The sequence below is a fragment of the Phoca vitulina genome, unplaced genomic scaffold (genome assembly GCF_004348235.1).
Source record: "Phoca vitulina isolate PV1807 unplaced genomic scaffold, GSC_HSeal_1.0 scaffold53, whole genome shotgun sequence".
In the NCBI taxonomy this organism is placed as follows: domain Eukaryota; kingdom Metazoa; phylum Chordata; class Mammalia; order Carnivora; family Phocidae; genus Phoca; species Phoca vitulina.
Genome location: NW_022589756.1, coordinates 10,537,194 through 10,554,949, shown reverse-complemented (window position 1 = coordinate 10,554,949; position 17,756 = coordinate 10,537,194). Strand labels below are relative to the sequence as shown.

The 17,756-nt window shown below is 52.0% G+C and overlaps 1 protein-coding gene and 1 pseudogene across 1 annotated transcript in view; one reads left to right on the top strand and one right to left on the bottom strand.

Moving 5' to 3' along the window:
* XKR6 (XK related 6) overlaps positions 1 to 17,756 on the top strand; it is a 310,755-nt gene that overhangs the window by 262,820 nt on the left and 30,179 nt on the right. The window lies entirely within an intron of this gene.
* Positions 4,565 to 4,982, bottom strand: LOC116622534 (annotated as a pseudogene).

Genomic DNA, 17,756 nt, shown 5'->3' with positions numbered 1-17,756 from the left:
GCTCGAGGAGCTCATGATCTTATAAAGGAGACAAAAGGAAAAACAAACACCAACCACAAAACTAAGACTATCTTACAGTGTGCACTGGGTGCTATAGTGACAGGTGCTGGGGGAGAAGTGGAACAGAGAAGGGGCACTTTTCCCGGGGGAATGGAGATGGGGGAAGGAGTCAGAGTGAATTCCAAGAGGCAATGTTTGGGCTCGGTCTTGAATAGTGAGGGGTTAATCAGTTGAAAGGGAAAGGGCATTTCAGGATTCCTTAGAGCATGAAAACAGGAGTGAGGAATGGTTTGGCTTAAGATGTGTTAAGAGGGATGTCTTGGGACAGACAGGAGGGAGGTGCAGAGGCAGGTGGCTCTTGAGTCAGCAACCCCACTTCCTGCCTGGAGCAGGGGAAGTCTCAGCCATCCCAGCTCTGACCTTCTTGCTGGGCTAGTGGGCCTGTGGTTCACAGACAGATGTGGCCTCCATGCCAGGCTCTGCCCAGTGGGACCCTCTGCAGGGGTGACGGCAGCTAGGAGGTGGCTGCATCCAGCACCGGGGAGGTCCGTGCAGTGTTAATCCAATGAAAGCTGCTGACTAACAGCTGGGGGACTAGACCCCAAATGAGGGAGGCTGCAGAAATGACTCAGTCATCCCATTCAGCCAGCATCAGCCAAGGCCTGCTCTGTGTCTGCCGGGGTCTGGCCGGCTGCCACATGGTCACAAGGATGGGAAATGGGGCCACTAACCTCCTGGAACTTACATTTTGGGGAAAGAGACAAACTCTAGGGATGCCACTAGACAGAAAGTGATGTGTGATACAGTATGGTGGGAAGAGTGACCCCATGCAGTCCTTGTCCTGGCCCTGCTCCCTGGGGAGTGGGTTGTGGCCCCTTTCCCTGTGAGGAGGACCATGGGTCTGTGTAGAGCCTGGTCCAGCATCATGGCCCCCACCCCCTTGCCCAGGAGCCAAAGGAATCACCGCATATCCTCCTTGTCCCTCCCACCATTTTGACAAGGCAAGTTCACATTGGAATGAACATGCAAGGCTACATGGAAGCGGGAAGTGGCCAGTGTGGGCAGAAGAGACCAAGATCTGCAGACCTGTGTCTCATCCCACCTCTGTCACAGTGAACCTTAGACAAGCCTCTCTACACCCCACTTGTTTCTTTATAAAAGCCCAGACTGGTTCACTCCCATGTCCCTGACATCTCCCTGGGTGTCTGTCAGAGAAACAGAGCCACATGGTTCACCTCCCAACCCTGCCACCAACCACATGTGTGGCCTTAGGCAAGTTACTTGACTTCCTGGTGCATCAGTTTCTTCATCTGCAAAATGGGACCATGATGGAACCTACCTCACAGGTCATGTTAATGAGTTAATACACATGACACACTTAGGCTTGTATTTGACATTGGTCTGCACTCCAAACATGTTAGAAGGCAGAGAGAAAGAGATGGAGGGAGAGAGGGAGGGAGGGAAAGAGGGGGGGAGAGAGAGAGAAAGAGAGAGAGGCAGTCCCGAAAAAGAATCACAAAACTGGAGCAATTATACTTTGTTTTCCAACCTTACTATAAGCTGTTGTAAACGAGACAGTATGGTGCTATCATGAAGATAGACGTGTTGGTCAATGGAACAGAATTTTCCAGAAACAACCCTTAGATTTATGGACAATTGATATTTGTCGAGGGTGCTGGGACAATTCAATGGGGAAAGGATAGTCTTTTGAGCAAAGGATGCTGGGACAAATGACCATCTACATGCAAAAAAATGAAGTTGGGCTCTTACCTTGCATCTCACATAAAAACCATCTAACATGGATCATAGACCTAAATGTAAGAGCTAAAACTATAAAACTCTTAGAAGAAAAGATAGGAGTAAATCTTTATGACCTCGGGTTAGGCAAAGCATTCTTAGATATGACATCCAAACCACAAGCAACAAAAGAAAAAAATTGACAAGTTAGACCTTACCAAAATTAAAAACTTTTGTGCTTCAAAAAACATCAAGAAAGTGAAGAGACAGGCTATTGAATGGGAGAAATATTCACAAATCATATATCTAATAAGGGACTGGTTTCTAGAATATATAAAGAGCTCTTACAAATCAATAATAAAGAGACAAGCCAATTTATAAAAGGACAAAGTTTTGAATAGCCATCCTTCCAAAGAAGACATACAAATGGCCAATAAGTACATGACAAGATGTTCAACATCATTAGTCATCAGGGAAATGCAAATGAAAATTACAATGAGATGTCACTTGATACCCACAAGATGGCTAAAATAAAAAAGACAGATGATGGCAAGTGTTGGAAAGGATGTGGAGAAATTAGAACCTTCATACATTGTTGGTGGGAATACAAAATGGTGTAACCCCTCTGGAAAATAGCCTGGAAGTGCCTCAAAAAGTTACACTAGGGTTACTATATGACCTGATGATTCCATTCCTAGGTATATAGCTGAGAACTTAGAAACCACACATCCACACAAAAACTTGTACATGAATGTTCACAGCAGCATTGTTCATAGTATCCAAAAGGAGGAAACCACCCAAATGTTCATGAACTTATGAATAGAGAAAAAAAGGTAGTGTATCCATCCAATGGAATATTATTTGGCAACAGAAAGGAAAGAAGTATGGACATGTGCCCCAACACAGAGGAACCTTGAAAGGGCTATGCGAAGTGTAAGAAGTCAGACACAAAAGACCACAAATTGCTTGATTCCATTTCTATGAAATGCCCAGGATAGCAACCCATAGAGACAGAAAACAGAGTAGTACTCGCCAGGGGCTGTGGTGAGAGGGGTAGGGAATGACTGATAGTGGGTTCAGGGGTGATGAAAATGTTCTGCCATTAGGGAGCAGTAATGGCCTGACCTGGAGGCAGGTGGGACTTAGGCATGAGGGTGCAGGGATGCTACGGGAGGCCATTCTGCAGACCCTGTGCTGTGCCTAGGGGAAGGAAGAAACATCTCTATAGCTGGCTCTTCCTCCCAGCCACCTAGCCTGGCTCAGAATCACACCGAAGCTGATCCCATGCTCTCCCAGCCCACTGAAGGAAGTCCAGGGACTTGTGCTTGACTCTTGGTCCACCTGTCATGCCTCCGGCCCAGTCTCATCCAGTCATGGGGACCAGATGCTGACTCCTTGCTTTGGCCCCCTCCCCAGGCTCAGGATCCCCATGTCCATCTCAAGCCTGGTAAGGAGGAAACTGCATCCCTCCCATCCCCTCCTCCACAGAGGCCACCAGCCACATGTGGGCCCGTTTCATGCTGGCTCAAGCTGGGGCTGGCCATGGAGGTTCCCTGGGCCCCCTAACACCTGTCCCTATTGGGGTCCTCTGCCCAGGAGATGCTTGACAGCACCACTCTGCTGGCCGCACCCCTTCCCAGAGAGATTGCCTGAGTAAGGGACACAAGATGGGCTGCTAGCTCCCCAGGCTAGGCCACATATCCCCAGGTGTGCCCCTCACCCCCAGGAGAAGATCAGGTTCTGGTCCCAAATGCCCACTGATGGCATGGACGGAGATGAGGGCAGTAAAGATTGTCCAGACCAGCCTTCTCATTTTACAGGTGAGGACTCTAGGGTCCTGAGAGGTAGAAGGACTATGTAAGGTTGCAGAGAGACATGGGGACATGGTGTCCTTGCTGCTCCTCCTCTAGCCATTCCCCTCTCTGAGCTGCCACCTGGGTGCTCCTTCTGCATGGCTCAGCCCCTCACCCCACTCGGGCCCACGGTCCCCCTGTCATGTCCACAAAGGCCTCCCTTGCTGCGTGCGTGTGCGAGCACACACACACTCGCGCGAATACGCGCTCCTCCATCTCCATCCCTTTAACTGCTTTATTTCTCCTGCAGCACTTACCACCCTGGGGAATGATGTTACTTATTTGTTCCTCTGTTTTTGGTCTGCCTGCTCCTGGAACGTGATTTCCAAGGGCAGGATGGGGATGGGGCTGGGATGCCATGTTGGTCCAGGGACTGGCCCAGGAGAGCTTCTCCTGGGGAAACTGATGGATGAATGACCCCAACTGAGCAGCACTTGGCAGTTTTGCAAACACCTTCACAGAGGGACCTTAGAACATGCTGCTGAGGTTCTGGGGCTCACAGTCAGCCCTGGATGTGAGTCCCAGCTCCCCCATCCTTGTGCTGTGACCTTGGGCAAGTCACAGATCATCTCAGGTTGCTCCTGTGCAAAAAGGCATGGAAATAATACCTGCCTGATGGGACAGCCATGAGGGTTAATTAAGATGGCACATGAGAGACTTCAGGCAAACTGCCTGCCTCACAGAAAATGTTCAACAATTACTCACAGGCGATCTTGGGAGAGGGATAGGATGGCGAGTGAGTGAGTGAAGGGTCTGTGGTGATGGTCAACTATATCATATGCTGCTGCCATCTCAAATTCTGTTCAGAATGTGCTGAGGTATGAATGAATGAATTATTAAGTGTTCTCCGTCTGAGGGAGGAGACAAGGCTGTTTCTGTTCTTGGAATGTGTTAGATGAAGACTGTTGTACGGACACATTATTTTCTTCACTTGCACCTGCAGGAAGTTAAAAGAGAATCCACAAGAGATTCTCTTTTTTTTTGCAGTTTTATACCTTTATTTGACAATCAGCGATTAGTTCTCATCCACATTAACTGTCTATAGATTTTTGAAAGTGGTGACAGGTACATAGGTAACCAGTGTGTAGAGCTTGTTTGGTGAATCTTCATCCTCATTACATTTTCTGGACAACTGCACACGGATACGGTATGGAATATTCCTCATTCATTTGGCCCAGACAGCTTTGTTGAGTCTGGTGTCAATGCGCACATCTGGAGTTCCCGTCTCCTTCATGTCAAATTTCCGGATCTCTTTGAGTGCCCGAGGGGCACGCTTCTTGAAACCCACTCCATGGATGCGCTTGTGAATGTTGATGGTGTATTCTCTGGTCACTACCTTGTTGATGGCAGACGGCCCTTCTTCTTCTTGCCACCCTTCTTCGTGGGAGCCATTCTGCCGGGCCCTGGTTGGAAAGCTCCACAAGAGATTCTTATCCCCATTTTATGGATGTAGAGATCGATTCTCGTGATGTTGGTGTGCTTCTAGCCATCTCTGGGCTGGTCAGTGGGAATGACAGAAAAGACCCGCACCCGTGATCCCTGGTGCAGACTCGCTCTGCCCTGCCAAGGACTCCTGGCATAGGGTGGTGCTCTCAGCTCTGCCAGGCTCCTAGAAGGGGCTCGTGCAGCCTCCTGGCCTTGGGAGCCCCAGGAGATGAGGCATCTCCAGCCTGGCAGGTGATCTAAGCCCAAGGCTAGACTGCCTCCCATGCCGGCCTCCAGCCGGGGTGGAGCTGGTGAGCGTCATGGTCAGAGCCAGCTCTCAGCCCAGCCCATATGGCTGAGGTGTTGCCCCACCTCTTGTGACCTCTTCCATGGCACTACTGCCAAGAAAGGGGGAAGGCAGGCCGGAGCCAGGTCACCAAGATGGGCCCTTCTCCCTGGAGGTTATGGAGCAGTTATAGAGGGTCTGCCTGGCTGCCCCTTAGAACTGGACATTTGGGAGGGACTGGGAAATTCTCATCCCTCACCTTACTTTACAGATGGGGGTCTGGGGTCAGGCAGAGGGGGCGAGGAGTCCCAGGCCCTAAAGCTGGTCAACTGCAGAGGCAGCCCTGGGGCCCAGGCTCCCTGACTCTGAGCCAGAACTCTTCCTGCACTCCTGGGTGTCCCAGCCGAGAACGGGGACACTGTCAGGGAGTGAGCAGCCTGAGTGTGAGGCTTACGCAGCAGAATTCTGGCCTGGGTGCAGGGGAACGCCCCAGCCTTTGCCACCCTCTCTTGTGCCTGACTTTGGGGGGCCTCCCGGGAAGGCCGGGCCACCCAGGACATTGGCGAGTGGGCCTTAGCTTGGCATCACCTGGCAGTGTGTGCTGTCCTCTCTGGCTGGTTCAGTGCAACCTCCACTGAATGCCACCGTCTATTTCTATTTTTAGCTTACTTCCCTGGGTGGCCCCAGGAAACAGCGCACAGGACATTGTCCGGCTTCCTAGGCTGGAGACAGGCTGGGATACAGAAGAGGACTTGGAGGAGCAGGGGCTGCACCCCTGGGAGATGCTGAGCCTCTCCCAGGCAGGACAGCAGCCTTGGGGTGGGTAGATGGGGGATGCTCTGGGAGGAGAAGGCCCAAGTCCTACAGGGTGACCACGGATCTGGAAAGATCTCTGAGTAGCAGACCAGACCCTACAAGGTCTGCAGGGTCAATGTAGTGCCAGGGCCTGTGAGCTCATTCACTGAGAAGGAAACACAGAGGGTAAGAATGTTCCCAAGGCCACACAGCCAGGACAGGGCGGCAGCAGGACATGGCAGGAAAACCTTGATGCCAGGGTCAAGTCCATCAGTGAGTCTGTCACACAAGTCGTCCTCAGTCTGCTCCTCACTCACCACGGCAGTGTTCACAGCTGGAGGGTGGTTCCCAGAGCCAGAGTTTAAACTCTCACACCACCGGGACAGTGACTGCATCTTCCATCGGGACCCACAGAGCGGTGCGATGGGGAGGCTCCATGCAAAGGGAGAATGGCAGGGACGAGGCTGGGTCCCCCGTACCTAGCACAGCACCTGACGTGCAGCAGAACTCGATGATGTCTGTTGAATGCCTGAATACAGCTGGGAAGGGTCTGGATTGCTGCTCGTGAGAGTCTGAAAGGGAAAAGCTAGGGCCAATGAAAGGGTACCATGGGAGGGTAAGCCACTGGGGTACATGATCCCAAAGAGGGAATATGGGTAAGCCAAAGGCCTCCTCGAATGGTTCACATTCATTCGCCACAGATCCGCTGTGGGCTAGCGAGGGGACGCTGGAGTGTTTTAGCCACACCCTGCGCCTGAGGCTTATGACAAAGGCACAGGCATGTCCTCCTGCCACACGCGCCTAGGGCTCCCTGGGGCCACTGCACCGGTGGGGGGTGGGGGCATGTTTCTATGTTTATCACATGATCCAAAGCCCCTGGCAGAGTGCAGGTGACTTGACTTTCTGGATCCATGGGCCCCTCTTGAAGTTGTGAGGCACTTCTACAGCCATGGAGGATTTCCCTCATTTAGGTGGAGCTGATCACCCCCATTCCACTGGGGCAGCCTGTGTGTGCGTGGGCTGCAGAGGATCCTGGCAATACCCTTTGACTGGCGTGCGGGCGGAGCAATACTGTGAGGGTCCTGTCGTCAGGGGTCTTCATTCTAATTTGGGGAACAGCAAAGTGGCCTCTCCCGTTGTGGCCACGGCCGTGGCTCCCAAGCAGAAAAGCACAAGGCGGCGCTAGCGACTGGATGGGCTTGCTCGCCTGATTGGAAAGAGCATGTGCCAGCCAGAGCGAAGCATCAAATGCACTCACATAATCATTCAGGACTGGGGACCTGGGCTGGGCCAGAGCGAGGCCTGAGGACAAGAGAAGGAGGGAAAAAGGGTGGGGAGGAGTCCCTCCGAGATGCGCCGCACTCTAGGTCTCGGAGCAACCCCGAGCCTGGAGATAGGGAGGCTTTCCTTACACCTGCCCTGGGCACTTAGAATATAAATGTATGAACTTCCTAGAGCTCAAGGATTTTATTAACAGGCTGCCTGATCGGTTCATTCTTCCATGACATAAACACGGAATGCCTACCAAGGGTCCAGCGATGTACCATGCATATGATACGCAAAGATAAACTGACACCCTAAACCTCGGTCTCTGGCCTTCTGGGTGCTTATAATGGGGAACAAGAAGCATTTCTCCAATATGTAGGTTTTCAAAGTGTTTCAATATTTGTAATCAAGTTTCTTGCCAAGTCTCAGAGAAGTAGCCCTGGTGGGGAAATGAGGCAGGGGAGACTGGGGCAGTTTCCGCCCACACTATGCTCTTCTGAGCCCGGGGATGTTGAAGGGTGCTTAGGCCACCCTTCCACCAAGACCCATGCAGAAGACTAATGGATGACACCCACTGAAGCCACCTGCCTTCCCTGAAGCTGTATGCTGCTTTTCCCCTGCTATTTCTCCTGGGCCCTTGCAAAGAAATGCCATTTCATGCCTGCTTTCCCAGATGTATGCCCTGAGCTCGCCACCATTGCTCAGCTGCTGTCAGGGACACTGAAGAGAAAGGCTAAAAATAGCTCGGATTTGATGCGCTGCTCCCAGGGGTGAGCTGACAACTAGCCCTTCCACCTTTCCTCCACACAGAAGGCATTTCAGCTGGAGTGTGTGTGTGTGTGTGTGTGTGTGTGTGTTGGGTGGGTGGTGGGGGGGAGTAGGAGCTTCCAGGACCAGCTAGGAAGGGGAAGGTTCTAGAGTCTGTGCTCGTACTCAGAGCCCGTGGCCCATAGCTGGGGCTGCGTGGGCACACACATTCCCCTGTGCCAGGCTTAAAGACCCCTTGAGCCAACTGAACCTGGCATTTCGAGTGGTTTTGAGGGAGTCCACAGGTGGACTTGTGCGTGGACACATGCGTATATGCTCGTGTGTGTGTTGGGTGCACAGAGCTGTGCCTGTAATAAAGTGCTAGGACCGAGAGCGCCGCGGGCAGGTGCAGTTGCTGTCCTCGTGAGCTGGGAGTGTCTGACATCTCACAGCCCCAGCTGATTTGCTTTTGTCTTCCTGAACTGTCCGGAGAGGGGCAGGAAACCTGTTTCATTGTAGCATTATCCTGCCAGGCCGGTTGGTAAGTTTTCTCTTGTGTACAGCCCAAGTCTTTCCTGCCTTTTCATTGAGCTCCTGGCACCATTCTGGCCATCGATGTTGGGGAGTGTGCATTCCATGTATTCGAAGCTGGGGTTGCAGGCATCTCTTGGCCAAGTGAGACCAGTCTTCCATCAGCGCAGGGGCTGTATCCACCTTAGCACCCCTGATTGGATGTCACTGTGGTGGGCCGGGGCCACGGGGTACACAGATACCTGTCCTGGGGGTTAAAATCGAGCTGGGAGGCATCTCTCTATGTAAGTGACTTCGCCACAGTGTGGGCTGCAAGCAGAGCTATGGTAGTGCAGGAGAGAGGCCTCGAGGAACGCAAAACAGGCAGGTGACAGAGCCACCTCTGAAACAGAGGCTTAAATTTGGCTTTCTAATTTGGACATACTGTTTAATCCCTCTAAGCCTCAGTTTCCTGATCTGTAAAATGGGGCTAATAGGTTATCCAACACATGGGGTGGTTGAAAGGAGTAAATGAGATGGGGAGGGAGGGGGAATGAGAGGAAGATAACGAACAGGAGAATATAGTGTACGGGCTTAGAAGCAGCCTGTCTGGACCCCGGCTACCTGGTGTGAATCCCAGGCGCTATGTCCTTGAGCTTTCTCTTGCTTCCATTTCTTCACTGTAGACGGTCTTCAAGTTTTTTGTCAAATGACTTAATATGTGTAGAGTGCTTACATTGTGCCTGGCTTCCTGGGGAACCCAATAAATGGGAGCTATTACTGTAATGGGGACTCAGTACAAGGGGAGGATGGGGAGGAAAATCATTTGACCCTGACGTGGAGTAAGGCACGTGGAGGTAGGGCCCTGCTCCTACCTGTGGGCTGTGGACTCCGTGGGAAGGAACAGGGAGCCACACCTGTTGGGGACAGCAAGTGGGGACAGCATCAACAAAGACATAGAGGTGGGCACACAGGAGGGTCTGGAGATGGAGAGCCATTAGGTGCGGCTGGGGGCCAGGGAGCAGGTGCGGCAGAGAGGTCGGGGTGGCAGGAAACGTAATCCTTGGATGCAGAGCCAAGGGGGAGCCACCCAGGTGACCAAATCTAGGTCAGCTTCCATGTCCTCCTCTGTAAAATGGGAATGGTGATAATAGTAACCTGGTAGAGCCTTGCAGGCTGTTCCCTGACCCTGTCTGTGACGACTCGGGTGCTGACCGCCCCCCAAGTTCTGTGAATGATCTGGAAGGACTGGAAGGACTTTTGCTCTGTTCTGCTGCCTGCTCCCACTCCAGGCCCGCAGGGAACAGCCTCAGGACTTCCTACTGGGCACAGAGTCAAAGGCATGCAGGTAGGAGCACGGCTTCTATGCCCCAGCAGCCTTGGAGCCCCCAGTCGACACCTTCCTGAGTGGCCCTGGTGACCCGGCTCAGCAATTCGCAGCAGGCGACAACCCCACACTGGTGAGGTTTCCACACGAGCCCCATGAAACCTCCTTCCCCCACCCCTCTTTTGGGCCACTCTCTCCTACAGCCACTGCACGGCCCCTGGCCCCGGACCCTTCCAGCCCTGGGATTGGTCAGAAATGGAAAGGACGCCAGAGAGGCCGTGCTTTCACCCCGAGAAGAATGGCCCAGACAAGAACACAGGGCTGAGGCTGGCAGGGCAGCCCCCGGCCCGTGGACTGCTTCTGCGACAAGTCAGGATTCCCAAGTAAGCCAGGTGTAGGTGGGGCAGAGCAGAACACGTGTGAACAGGGTTGAGGGGGTGCTTTGCAAATTCAGAGAGCAGTGAGCCCTTGGGTGCTTTGGTGGCAGCCAGGCCAGCTTTGTCCTTGATCTTGGGGGTGGTGTGTCATCAGATCTGGAAACCCCTGAACCCTCTCACCTGTCACCCGCCTAGTACCGCAGCGCCGCTGTTCTCTGAGAGGGCTCACGGCTACCGAAGACAGCTCAGCGGCTGGATGTGGGTTCGGCTTTTCCTCTGTCCTCCGTGTCTGCCTGTCCTCCCCAAGGAGGCCCTGATGACAGGGAATGGCCGGGAGCAGGTGGCCCTGGAGGGTCGGAGGGGGAAGCACAGGTGGGAGACCACCCCCTCTGCGCTCCAGGGTCGGCTGGGACACAGGGATGCTGCGTGGACCCTACGGGTGTCTATACGGCCGGGGCTTAGAGGTGTGTAGCACGCACATGTATGTGGCCCATTGTACGTGCTTGTCTCTGCGCTGTGCGGGACACACTGCATCGATGTAGTGTGGGCATATGAACGTCATCTGTAGTTAGCGTGTACACACCAGGGATGTCTCTGTACAAAGTGTGGGGACATTGTGCGTACAGTGTGCGTGTGTGTCTGTGTGTGGTGTTGGTGCAGAGTGGGTTCTTGGGGGTGGACTGTATCTGAATGCAGTTGCATACCTGTGTGTGTGTGTGAGAGAGTGTGCGCCGCACCCACCCTGGTAAGAGTCAAGGTGCATCACGGTGGTCCTGGAGGCGTGGCCACTTGTATTTAAATGCAACAAAAATATAAAGACATTTTTTTAAAATAGTGAAGAGCTCTCCAAGTGAATGACTATATTATTGTTAGTTTCAGGGAAAAAGTGTGTCTTGAGTTCAAGGTCAGCTTTCCGAGTCTTTCTGGAAAGAGCTGGAACACTTCTTGGCCATGGAGGGCTCAGTGTGTCGCCCCTGCCATGGGTACCCCGTAGGCCTGGTTGCCAGGGGCAGAGGCAGCCCTGGATAGGCTGTTGGGGGCCTGAGTGCTGCTATGGCCTTGGCCCAGACCCACCTCTGGGCTTTGGGATCCTCCTTGGTGAGCCAAGGCCCTGATGGGACCCCCGATGGAGTCCTCCTTGGTGAGCCAAGGCCCTATGGCCCCCTGCCATCTCAGACCCCTGGCCTCTCCAGCCTCCTCACCTTGGGGCTCTCGGGAGCCACCAGGTAGCATGGCCACCCAGACGGGGGGCTCTGAGCTCCGGAGGTGGGGATTCAGGCCCTGCCCTGCTACCTCATTCAGTCAGCAGTGTTCTGCCAGCTCCTGTGTGCTGGGGGCTGCGCCAGGGGCTGGGGGTACAAGGCGTGCAAAGCTGGGCTCAGTGCCTACTCTCCTGGGCTTAGGGTCCCACGGGAGTGACCGGTCTAAACTACCACTCACACACTTACACAGCAGCCCTGTGGTTATTGCCACAAAGAAAGGTTCCAGGGCTCTGGGGGCACGCATGGGGTCAGCAAACACTGGCCAGGGCGCCAGCAAGTTCCTGACTCAGCCTCCTCATCTCCGAAGGCGGATAATGGTGCCTGCCTCCTGCAGTTGGTGGGGAGGGAAAGGGGGTGGGGGGGTGGTTAGATGAGATGGTTAGATGAAATGGTGCAGGTAAAGCCGCAGGCCTGGCGGGTAGTTAAGGTTTCTACTCTGAGCTCTTGTGTTGTTATTACACTATCCTCTCTTCCTGCCTCTGAGTACGGACCCTGCAGGCATTCTGCGGTTTGGGACTTCGGGAGCAATGAACAGCCATTTGGAGTGAAGGGCTGAGGCTGTGTTTGGGGGAGCAAGGGTGTGTGGAGGGGTGTTTAGGGGGAGGAGTGAGGTGAGAAGGGCCAGAAAGGCAGGATGCTGTCCAGTCTGTGGGGCGAGGCTGTAGGCAGGGAGGCAGACACAGGAGAGGGTAGAAGGAGGACAGGGCCTCAGGGAGGGGGGCTCCCAGTATCATGAAGGCAAAGAGGAACGGCCCCCTCCTTGGGCTCTTCCCCACTGAGGTCTGCCCCTCCCCCCCAGGATCCACTGAACTTCTACCGCCCCTTCCCTTGGTGTGTGAGGAGCCTGGTCTGGTGGCCCAGCCCTGTGGGCCTCCTGGCAGCTTGGCAGCTGGGCCCAGAGCTGTGTCCTCGCATGACCTCAGCCTCGGCATCCCATTTGTCCTGAGCCAATTGCATGATGGTCCAGGGCCTGAGAGGACAGCCCATTGCCAGGAACCAATTGCATCGCTGCTCTGGCTGAAGGGAAAATGTTGCCTTCTAGTTGCTTGGTTGGAGAGACTGGGGGGGGTCGGGCCCCCGCCAGCTAGGGAAAGAGGCAATTTGCTGACCGGTGGTAGGTTCATCAGCTTATGACAAAGGGGACTGTGGGTGACACCTCACGTGGTGGTCTCTGTGTCCAGTCCTGTATGTCCTGGGTAAGTGCTACTGCTGTCAACCGAGACGCGCTCCTGGAGCTGGGACGCCAGGAGCCCCACGGGGAGGGCAGGAGCCGTGTTGTGTGGTCTGTTTTAGCTCTGCCATCACACTGCGTCTGCACATGCCCCTGAGGCAAGAAGGTGGAGGTCCATCGCCACTCTCCACCCCTGCCCCTAGAACCTGGCCTCCCCTCCCCACCGGGGCGGGCTCTGCACCTGTGGGCAGCAGGTGAAACACAGGGGCGGCCATAGCCGCCCAAGCAGATTTCTAGTGGCTTCCTGGGGCCACGGTCCTTCCCTGATGGCCATATGGGCTCTGGAGGGGCCACCTTAGCACAGTGACACCAGCTGGTTCTGAGCCAGGAGCCGTGCGCACGGAGGAGGAAGGCAGGCCTGCGGGTGTCTGGTACTTGCAGTCGGAGTCCTGCCTGTTCGTACATCCTGCTTCAGGATGCCCCCTCCTCTTAGGTTCTGCCTTCCCTTCCTAAGGGAAGCTTTAGGGACTAAGATCAGACCAGACGGGGGCCTGAGGCACCACCCTCTGAGGCAACCAGCACTCCCTGGGTGGAATAGAAGAGCTCACAGAATTGGGGTCCTGAAGAAGCCAGGTGCTAGGTGAGCAGTGGCTGCTGGGAGTGCTAAGACCACTACCTGAGTTGACAGGCAGATCCCTGGCCTCACCCCAGTGGCCCCCTCAGCAGCTCGTTTGTCCCCCGGGGGGTGGGGTGGGGGCTCCGGGGTAGGGTTTCTGCCTTAAATCCGTGTAGCCCGTACATACTGATCCCCTACCCAGGCTCAGGGCAGCCCCCGGGGGTGAGTCAGTGCCCCATTCCTCATCCCACCTGGGGTGCCAGGAGCAGAGTCCTGTCCTCAGTGCCAGGTGCTCAGGGCCAGGCCCAAGGGAGGAAAGCAGGAAGTCTTGTTGCTTCTCCTTTGCTTGGGCTCTTCTGCCCTCCTTCGTGTGAGTAGGCAATTTTGAGTGTTCTGTACCTATTCTGGGTACAAGTTCTTCGTAGTCTTCGTGGGATATGTGATTTGCAAATATTTTCTCCCATTCCACAGCTTGTGTTTTCATTCTCTTAATGTCATTCACAGAGCACAAGTTTTTAATTTTGATGAAATCCAATTCGATTTTTTCCTTTTATGGATCATGTTTTTGCTGTCCTATTTCTAAGAGCTCTTCGCAAATGCGAGATCATGAAGATTTTCTCCTGAAAGTTTTATAGTTTTAGCTTTGAATCTCTGATACATTTTAAGTTAGTGGTTGAGTGGGAAGGACTAACTGTGCCTACATCATTTGTTGAAAAGACTATCTTCTCTCCATTGAATTATCTTCTCACCTTTGAACAAAAATCCGTTGCCCTTATATGTGTAGATCTGTTTCTGGACTCTTATCTGCTCCATTGATCTGTTTCTCTCTCCTTGCTAACAGCACACTGTCTTAATTACTGTAGCTTTATAGTAAGTTCTAAAATCAGGTAGTGTGAGTTCTTTAAATTTACCTTTTTTTTCTCCAAAATTGTGTTGGCTGTTCGAGTTCCTTTGCCAGTCCATATAAATTTTAGAATCTGCTTGTTTATATCTGCAAAAATTCCTGCTGGGACCTTTACTGAAATCGTGTTAAATCTACACATTAATTTGTAGAGAATTGTCATTATATATCATCACTATATTGAGTCTTTCAACCCATGAACATGGTATAGATTTTCTTTGATTTTTTTTTAATTAGTGTTTTGTAGCTTCAGCATACAAACCTTACACATTTTATTAGATTTATTTCTAAGCATTTCATTTCTTGGAGCTAATTTAAGTGGTATATATTTTTAAAATTTCCATTTCCAATTGTTCATTAGTAGTCTATAGAAACATATTTAATTTTTATGTGCTGACATTGTATCATAAGTCTTTGCTAAACTTACTAATTAATTCTGTGAGCTTTTTTTGCATATTCCTTGGGATTTTCCATCTAGATAATGATGTCATTTTCAAATAGGGACAACTTGACTTCCTTCTTTTTGCAATCTATATATACTTTATTTCTTTTTCTTGACTTATTGTACTGACTGGGACTTCTAGTATGATACCGAGTAGGAGTGGTAAGAGTAGACATCACTATCTATTTCTGATCTTAAGAGGAAAGAATTCAACTTTTTATCTTTGAGTATGATATTAACTGTGGGTTTGGCAGGTGTCCTTCATCTGTCAGGTTAAGGAAGTTCTCTTTTATTCCTAGTTTGTTGAGAATTTCTTCTTTTTTTTTTAAATCATGAATCAATGGGGGCGCCTGGGTGGCTCAGTCGTTAAACGTCTGCCTTCGGCTCGGGTCATGATCCCAGGATCCTGGGATCGAGCCCCGCATCGGGCTCCCTGCTCGGCAGGGAGTCTGCTTCTCCCTCTCCCACTCCCCCTGCTTGCACTCCCTCTCTCGCTGTCTCTCTCTCTGTCAAATAAATAAATAAAATCTTTAAAAAAAATAAATCATGAATCAATGTTGAATTCTGTCATATGCTTTCTTTCTGCATCAATTAATGTAATGTGTGTTTTGCTTTATTAATATCATTGATTGCATGGATTGATTTTTGCATGTAGAATCAGCCTTATATTCATTCCCAAGATCAACCCAACTGGCTATGGCATATCATTCTTTCTATACGTTACTGGATTTGATTGGCTAATATTTCGTTGAAGACTTTTGCGTCTGTGTTTATGAGGGATATTGTCTGTAGTTTTATTTTCTTATATAGTGTTCGTGTGACTTTGATATCATAGGAATGCTGACCTCATAAAATGAATGGGAAAGTGTTCTTTTCTCTCTTACTTTTTTTGGGGAAAAAAAGTATAGAATTGGTGCAATTTCTACTTTAAATGTTTGGTGGACTCCATTTTTCTGAAAGAGGATTCTCTAAGTTTCAGGCCCCACAAAACCATGTGGGGCTTTGAGGGCAGGTTGTTCTGTATAATCAGAGGTTTCAAAATACTGTTTCCGAGAGTGTCACAAGAAGCAGCAGGTGACTGTAGGCCCAGACAGCAAACCTCTTCAGCCTCCTGCTTCTTTAGAAATCACTTATTTCCCATCCTGGCCAGTTTTAGGCAGAACTACAGCTAACTCCCAGTGGGGCAACATAGTTTGGGTAAGACCTTCTTTGATTTGCCTGAACTTTGACTGGCTGTGTGCCTTTAGGGGAATCACTCTACCTCTCTGAGCCTCGGATGAGCCAATGGGAAAAAGAAGATAACAAAGTATCTTCCTTCAAGGGGCTGGTATAAGGGTGAGAATGTGCTCAGAGAACTAGACAGTTCTTCTGGAGGCAGATATAAGGAGCTGTGGACAATTCCCTGGTTTACAAAGTAGGAGGAAGAGACAGAACTGGGGAGGAGAGAATAAGCAGAGTGGGCTGAAGGAAAGATGGGAGGAGAGCTCCTTGGGAGGCAGCGACAGCTGCCCTCTGAGCCTTCTGGTCTCCCAGAGAGTCTCACAGGCATTTGAGCCCCTGTGACCCTCGGAGGGGGCATGATTGCCTGCATTCATTTGTTCAGCATCTCCTGGGGTCCCCCTCTGGGCCAGGCATTTCAAAGATATGGAAGCTGAGGCTCAGAGAGGTTAGGAGATGTCCCCCAAGGTAACACAGCCCCCGGAAGAACTGGACCAGAGCCCCGCGGTCTGCTTTTACACTGTAGCGAGGGGAACAAGTTGGACCAAGTTCAGAAGAAAAGAGGCAAATGGTCCATCCCTGGTCGGCGCATGGGTAGGATTTAATAGCACTGACTGAAGCCAGACTGCTGGGCCTGAAGCCCTGCTCACCCACTTACCTAGCTAGGTAAACTGAGGACCATCCGTTAAGCACAGTGCTGCAGTTTGCCATCTGAAAAATGAGGGTAATATTGCATCTACCTCAGAGGCTCTTATGAGGATTAAATGGATTCATAAGTAGGAAATACTCAGAACAGTGCCTGGCACATGAATGCCATACAAACATCAGCTATTATTATTTATAAAGATGCGAGGCCAGACTTCAGATTCAATGAAGCCACTCATTTAGGTTCTAAAAGGATTAAGTTGTAAAAACACTGGAAGCTTGAGGTCCTCCAGTCTGCCCTCTGTGATCATGAATCATGCAGGCCCAGCCTCGGGAGTGACTGGCCCAAGGCCATGTGGTCCTGCAGACCAGGCCCAGCCTTCCTGAGCCATTGCTCTATGACGACACGCTGCCTCCCTGCTTTTAGACCCATGCGTTTCACAATCCGATGTTCTTAGGAGAGAAATGGCGTGACACGGACCGTAAGATGTGGAAGCAAATCCAGGAAGAGAATTGGACATCTTATGTCAACTAATGTCCAGGAGATGGTGAGCTCGCGGAACCTGCCAGGGAAGGGGGGAAGATGAGGGTTTTGGAAGAGGGTTTTGGGGACTCAGCACATCCGGCCCTGCCCTGGGCCTCGCCTGCCACCTGCACCCCCGTGCTGCTGAGGGAAGGGTGCAGGCCTTAAGAGGCTGCCTGCTGGGGATGAGATCACCTCGCGGAGTAGCTTTCCTGCTTCGCTTAGGCTCTGGCGCCATCTTGTGGCCACACTTTGCACAGGGGCTTAGCAGAGGCAGCTGGCTTGGCGGCCTCAGAGGTCACCTAGACCCACTCCGGATTTTATACGCACCCTCAGTTGCCTCCTGGGGACCCGAGGACTCAAGGATAGAGGAGGAGGGTGCAGGAGCCAGAGGGTGTGGAATTAGGTAGAAGGCACTTGATTGGGAAATCCTGAACTGGATTCTGCGATGTCGCTCCCACTACAGGGTGGGAGGCCATGTGAGCTGGGGTCTCAGGAGGCATGATTTCCAAATTTGGTTTTGGACTTGATCCTGGTGCACTCTGGGCTGCCGGCATCTGTTTGCTCATCAGCACGGCGGGAGAGGCTCTGACTTGGCCCACTCCCACCCTCGTTTCTTCCCACACCTTGCGATGCGCTGATCGGAAGAGCGTAG